Genomic DNA, 6,779 nt, shown 5'->3' with positions numbered 1-6,779 from the left:
GAACCTACAAAGAACTCAAACAAGTTTACAAGAAAAAAGCAAACAACCCCATAAAAAAGTGGGCAAAGGCTATGAACAGACACTTCTCAAAAGAAGACATTTATGCAACCAATAGTCACATGAAAAAATGCTCATCATCACTTGCCATCAGATAAATGCAAATCAAAACCACAATGAGATACCATCTCACACAAGTTAGAATGGCAATCATTAAAAAGTCAGGAAACAACAGGTGCTGGAGAGGATGTGGAGAAATAGAAACACGTTTACACTGTTGGTGGGACTGTAAACTTGTTCAACCATTGTGGAAGACAGTGTGGTGATTCCTCAAGGATCTAGAACTAGAAATACCATTTGATCCAGCCATCCCATTACTGGGTATATACCCAAAGGATTATAAATCACGCTGCTATAAAGACACATGCACACATATGTTTATTGCGGCAATATTCACAATAGCAAAGACTTGGTAGCAACCCAAGTGCCCATCAATGATAGACTATATTAAGAAAATGTGGCACATATACACCATGGAATACTATGCAGCCACAAAAAGGATGAGTTCATGTCCTTTGTAGGGACATGGATTCAGCTGGAAACCATCATTCTCAGCAAACTATCGCAAGAACAGAAAACCAAACACCGCATGTTCTCACTCATAGGTGGGAGTGGAACAATGAGATCACCTGGACACACGAAGGGGAACATCACACACTGGGGCCTGTTGTGGGGTGGTGGGAAGGGGGAGGGATAACATTAGGAGATATACCTAATGTAAATGACAATTTACATTACATGCAGCACACCAACATGGCACATGTATACATATGTAACAAACCTGCATGTTGTGCACATGTACCCTAGAACATAAAGTATAATAAAAAAAGTTTTAAAATTCCATTTTTAATTTTGAATAATTTTAGGTTCACATGCAGTTGTAAGGAATAATACAGAGACAGATCTTGTGTACCCTTTACCCAGGTCCCTCCAATGGTAATGCCTTGCAAAACTATAATTGAGTATATATATAATATAACTATATCATACAACTGAGTTATTGGCTTTAATATAGTCAAGATACAGTATATTTCCTTTTATTGTTTTTATTATTTTTTATGCAGGTGAGGTCTCACTATGCTGCACAAGCTAGTTTGAATTCTTGGACTGAAGGAATCCTCCCACCCCAGCCTCACAAAGTACTGGATTTACAGGCATCAGCCAAGATCCAGTATATTTCTGACACCACCACGATCTCTTATGTTGCCTTTTATGTCGATACCTACTTCCCTTCTCCCTTCCCCCATTCCCTAACTTCGACAACTGATTTGTTGTCCATTTCTACAGTTTTATCATTTCAAGAATGTTATATGAATGGAATCAGTATGTAAACTTTCGGGATTAGCTTTTTTCTCTACTAAGTAGTGTCATCTGGAGATTCATTTAAGTTGTGGCATGTATAAATGTCCATTCTTTTTTTATTTTAGAGTAGTATTCCATGGCATATATGTACCAAAATTTATTTAATCCATTCACCCAGTGAAAGGTAGCTGAATTGTTTCCAGATTTTAGCTATAATGAATTAAAGCTGCTATAAGCATTCACGTACAGGTTTTTCCATGAACATTGGTCTTTATGTCTTTGGGATAAGTGCCTAGGGATACAGTTGCTGGGTTGTATCGTAGTCGCATGTTTAGCTTTTTAAGAAACTGTCAAACTGCTTCTGCAGAGACTGTACCATTTAACATTCTCAATAGCCATCTGTGAGTGATACAGTTTCTCCACATTCTTGCTAGCATTTAGTGTCACTATTTTTCATTGTAGCCATTCTGATAGTTATGTATCTCTTGTGCTTTAATTCGTAATTCCCTGATTGCTAATCATGTTGAACATCTTTTCGTGTGCTTATAGCCATCAATAGAATGTCTTACGTCTTTTGTCCTTTCTGGAATTGGATTATTTTTCTACTGGTGAATTTTTTTTTCTTTTTCTTTTTTTATGGAGATAGGGTCTAACTCTTTTGCCCAGGCTGGAGTGCAGTGGTGCATCATAGCTCACTGCAGCCTTGAACTCCTGCACTCAAGAGATCCTCCTACCTCAACCTCCTAAATAACTAGGACTACAGGCAAGCACCACCATGTCTGCCTAATTTTTAAACTTTTTTGTAGAGATGGGGTTTCACTATGTTGCCTAGGGTGGTCTTCAAATCATGGCCTCAAGAAATCCTCATCCCAAAGTTCTGGAATTACAAGTGTTAGCCACGGTGCCTGGTCTTTACTGGTTAATGTTGAGAGCTCTTTTTATATTCTATATATTAGTCCTTTCTTGGATATGTATTCTGCAAGTACTGGTTTATAGATTTCATTGTTTTGTATGTGTATGTAGGTCTGGATTTGGTTTCAGGACAATACTAGCATTATAAAATAAACTGGGAAGGGTTCCTTACTCTTCGATTTTCTGGAAGATATTGTGCAGAATCAGTGTAAATTCTTCTTGAAATATTTGGTAGAATTCTCCAATGAAAATATCTAGGCCTGGAGATTTCTTTTTATGAGAGTTTTAAAATTATGAATTCAATTTCCTTAATAGTTGTAGGGAGACTCAAATGTTCCTTTTCATATTGGATGAGTTTTGGTAGTTTATTTATTTTATTTTTGAGAAATTGATTCATTTTATCTAGATTTCAAATTTATATGTATACAGTTGTTTGTAGTGCTCCCTATTATAGTTTTGATGTCTATAGTGAATCCCCTATTTCTGATATTGGTAATATATGTCTTTTTCTTATTTTCTTTGTCAGTATTGCTGGAATTTTACTCAGTCTCCCTTCCTTCCTTCCTTCCTTCCTTCCTTCCTTCCTTCCTTCCTTCCTTCCTTCCTTCCTTCCTTCCTTCCTTCCTTCCTTCCTTTCTTCCTCTTTCCTTTCCCCTTCCTCCCTCCCTCCCTCTCTTTCTTCCTCCCTCCCTCCCTCCCTTCACAGAGTCTTGCTGTGTTGCCCAGGCTACAGTGTAAGTGGCATGATCTTGGCTCACTGCAACCTCTGCCTCCCAGGTTCAAATGATTCTCCTGCCCCAGCTTCCTGAGTAGTTGAGATTACAGGCATGCACCACTATGCCCGGCTAATTTTTTTTTTTTTTTTTTTTTTTTGTATTTTTAGTAGAGATGGGTTTCACCATGTTGGCCAGGATGGTCTCGAACTCCTGACATCAAATGATCTGCCTGACTCAGCCTCCCAAAGAGCTGGGATTACAGGTGGGAGCTATCATGCCTGATCAGTTCTATCGTTTTTTCTTCAAGTATTTTGCACTTTGTTGTTTGATATATGCACATTTGGGATTATTTCTTCTTGGTGGATTACTTTTTTATTATGACATAATTTTTTTGTTTTTTTTTTTGATACAGGGTCTTGCTTTGTCACCCAGAATGGAGTACAGCAGTGTGATCTTGGTTGACTGCAACCGCTGCTTCTGGGGCTTAGGTGATCCTCCCACCTCAGCCTCCTGTGTAGCTAGGACTACATGCTCGGCTTTTTTTTTTTTTTTTTTTTTTTTTTGGTAGAGACAGAGTTTTGTCATGTTGCATAGGCACGTCTCGAACTCCTGGACTCATGAAATCTGCCTGCCTCTTACAGTGCTTGGATTTTACAGGCGTGAGCCACTTCGCCCAGATTATTATTATTTTTTTGAGACAGGGTCTCACTCTGTCACCCAGGCTGGAGTGCAGTGACACAATCACAGGTCACTGCTGTTCGACCTTCTGGCTGGAGCAATCCCTTCACCTCAGCCTACTGAGTAGCTGGGACTACATGCTCGGCTATTTTTTTTTTTTTTTTTTTTTTGGTAGAGACAGAGTTTTGTCATGTTGCATAGGCACGTCTCGAACTCCTGGACTCATGAAATCTGCCTGCCTCTTACAGTGCTTGGATTTTACAGGCGTGAGCCACTTCGCCCAGATTATTATTATTTTTTTGAGACAGGGTCTCACTCTGTCACCCAGGCTGGAGTGCAGTGACACAATCACAGGTCACTGCTGTTCGACCTTCTGGCTGGAGCAATCCCTTCACCTCAGCCTACTGAGTAGCTGGGACTACAGATGGGCACCTCTGCTCCTGGCTCGTTTTTTATTTTTTGTAGAGACATGATCTCATTCTGTTGCTCAAGCTGGTCTTCAAATCCTAAATTCAAACAATTCTCCCACCTTGACCTCCCAAAGTGTTGGGATTACAGGTGTGAGCCACTGTACCTGATTGAAGCCTATTTTAAATGATATTAGTTTAGCACTCTTCTTTTGATTAATGCTAGCATGCTATTTTTTCTATCATTTTACTTTCAAACTGTTATACATAGGATATAGTTGGTTTATGTTTTCATAATCCACTATGCCAATCTCTGTCTTTTAATTGGGGTATTTAAACCAATTACTTTTAATATAACTATTGATACATTAGGAGCGAAGTCTGCCATTTTGTTTTTTCATTTTTTATTTGTACTTTCTGGTTTTTGTTTCTCTGTTTTTCTTTTCCCTGTCTTCCTGGGGGTTACTTGAACAATTTTTAGAACTTTATTTTGATTATCTATGGTATTTATTTCTTATTTTTATTTCTAAGTTTTAGTTTTCTTTATATATAGTATTTTCATGTGTATCTCTTTGTATAGACCTTTGAGCGAAAGGTAATATGTTATATATACATAACTTATCTCAGTCTACTAATGTCATCATTCAAATTGTTTACTCCTATAGGTAAATGGGTATCTTTTTTTTTTTTTCACAGAATTTATCTTTTAGATAATTTATAGGTTCATAGCAAAATTGAGCAGAAAGCACAGAGTTTTCATATAATGCATTCTCATATATACTGCATATATACACCCACTGTCAACATTGAACATTAGAATGGTATGTTTTGTTACATCTCTTACTGTTTTAAGATTTTTTGGGGGGCCGGGCACAGTGGCTTACACTTGTAATCCCAGCACTTTGGGAGGTTGAGGTGGGCAGATAACCTGAGGTCAGGAGTTCGAGACCAGCCTGGCTAACATGGTGAAACCCTGTCTCTACTAAAAATACAAAAACTAGCCGGGTGTGGTGGCACATGCCTATAGTCCCATCTACTAGAGAGGTTGAGGTGGGAGGATCACTTGAACCTGGGAGGTAGACGTTGCAGTGAGCTGAGATCGCGCCACTGCACTCCAGCCTGGGCGACATACAGGCAAGACCCTGTATCAAAAAGAAGAAAACAAAACAATTTTTTTTGATCTTTAATTTGCAGAAGTTTGACTATTATATGTATATTCCTGTAGGTTTCTTTGGGTTTGTGCCATTTGGGGTTCACTCAGCTTCTTGAATTTGTATATCTTTTTTGTCAAAGTTGGTAAGTTTTCAGCTATTATTTATTTATTCAACTACTTTTTCATTCATGCCTTCTTTTTTCTTTCCCTCCAGAACTGTGATGACAAGAATGTTAGAACTTTTGTTATAGTCTCACAGGTCCCTAAGGACTTGTTCATTTTCTTCCCTATTTTCTCTCTATTGTTCATATTGAAAAATTACTTTTTCTTTTTTTTTCTTTTTTTTGAGATGGAGTCTCACTTTGTCGCCAGGCTGGGGTGCAGTGGCACAATCTTGACTCATGGCGACCTCCACCTCTCAGGTACAAGCGATTCTCTTGTCTCAGTCTCCTGAGTAGCAGGGACTACAGGCACGTGCCCCACACCCAGCTGATTTTTGTATTTTTAGTAGAGATGGGGTTTCACCATGTTGGCCAGGATGGCCTCGATTTCTTGACACGGTGATCCGCCTGCCTTGGTCTCCCAAAGTGCTGGGATTACAGGCATGAGCCACCGTGCCTGACCCCAACTGAATTTTTTTTTTTTTTTTTTTTTTTAAGAAGCATCTCGCTGTCACCCAGGCTAGAGTGCAGTAGCACGATGATCTTGGCTCACTGAAACCTCTACCTCCTAGGTTCAAGGAATTCTTGTGCCTCAGACTCCAGAGTAGCTGGTATTATAGGTGTGTGCCATCACGCCTGACTAATTTTTGTATTCTTAGTAGAGGTGGGTTTTTGCCATGTTGGCCAGGCTGGTCTCGAACTCCTGACTTGAAGTGATCCACCTGCTTCAGCCTCCCAAAATGCTGGGATTACAGGCATGAGCCACTGTGCCTGGCCAGATTGAATAATTTCTATTGTTTTATCTTCTAGTTTACTTATTCTTTCCTTTGTTCCTTTTATTCTGTTGTTTTCTTTTAAATCATTTTTTTACCTGACTCACCAAACCAAATTCTGCTATTGAGTTCATCCGAGTTTTGTTTCATATATTGTATTTTTTAATTCTAAAATTTTAATTTGATTTTTCTTCATTTTCTTTATCTTCCATTTCTTTACCTAGACTTGATTTCTTTGCTGAGATTAAAAAAAAAAATTGTTCAAGCATGTTCACAATTGCTCATTGAAACATTTTTATGACAACTGCTTTACAATCTGTGTTAGGTAGTTCCATTATCTATGATATCTTTTTTTTACATTCCTTTTGAGATCTCCCTGGTTCTTGGTATGATGAGGGATTTTCAATGGAAACCTGGACATTTTGAATATTGTGTTTTGAGACTCTGGATTTATTGAAACCTATGTTTCAATTGGCTTTTGCTGATAACACTGCAGCAAAGGAAGGGAATACCCCCTTGTTATTGCCAGGTAGTCTGTGAATTGTGGCTCCTAACTAGGCCTCTAATGATACGTCCCACACTGGAAGGAGTATTAGTACCTATCAGAGGCCCAACTGAGC

The sequence above is a fragment of the Macaca thibetana genome, chromosome 4 (genome assembly GCF_024542745.1).
Source record: "Macaca thibetana thibetana isolate TM-01 chromosome 4, ASM2454274v1, whole genome shotgun sequence".
Classification (NCBI taxonomy): domain Eukaryota; kingdom Metazoa; phylum Chordata; class Mammalia; order Primates; family Cercopithecidae; genus Macaca; species Macaca thibetana.
This window is presented reverse-complemented; position numbering follows the sequence as displayed.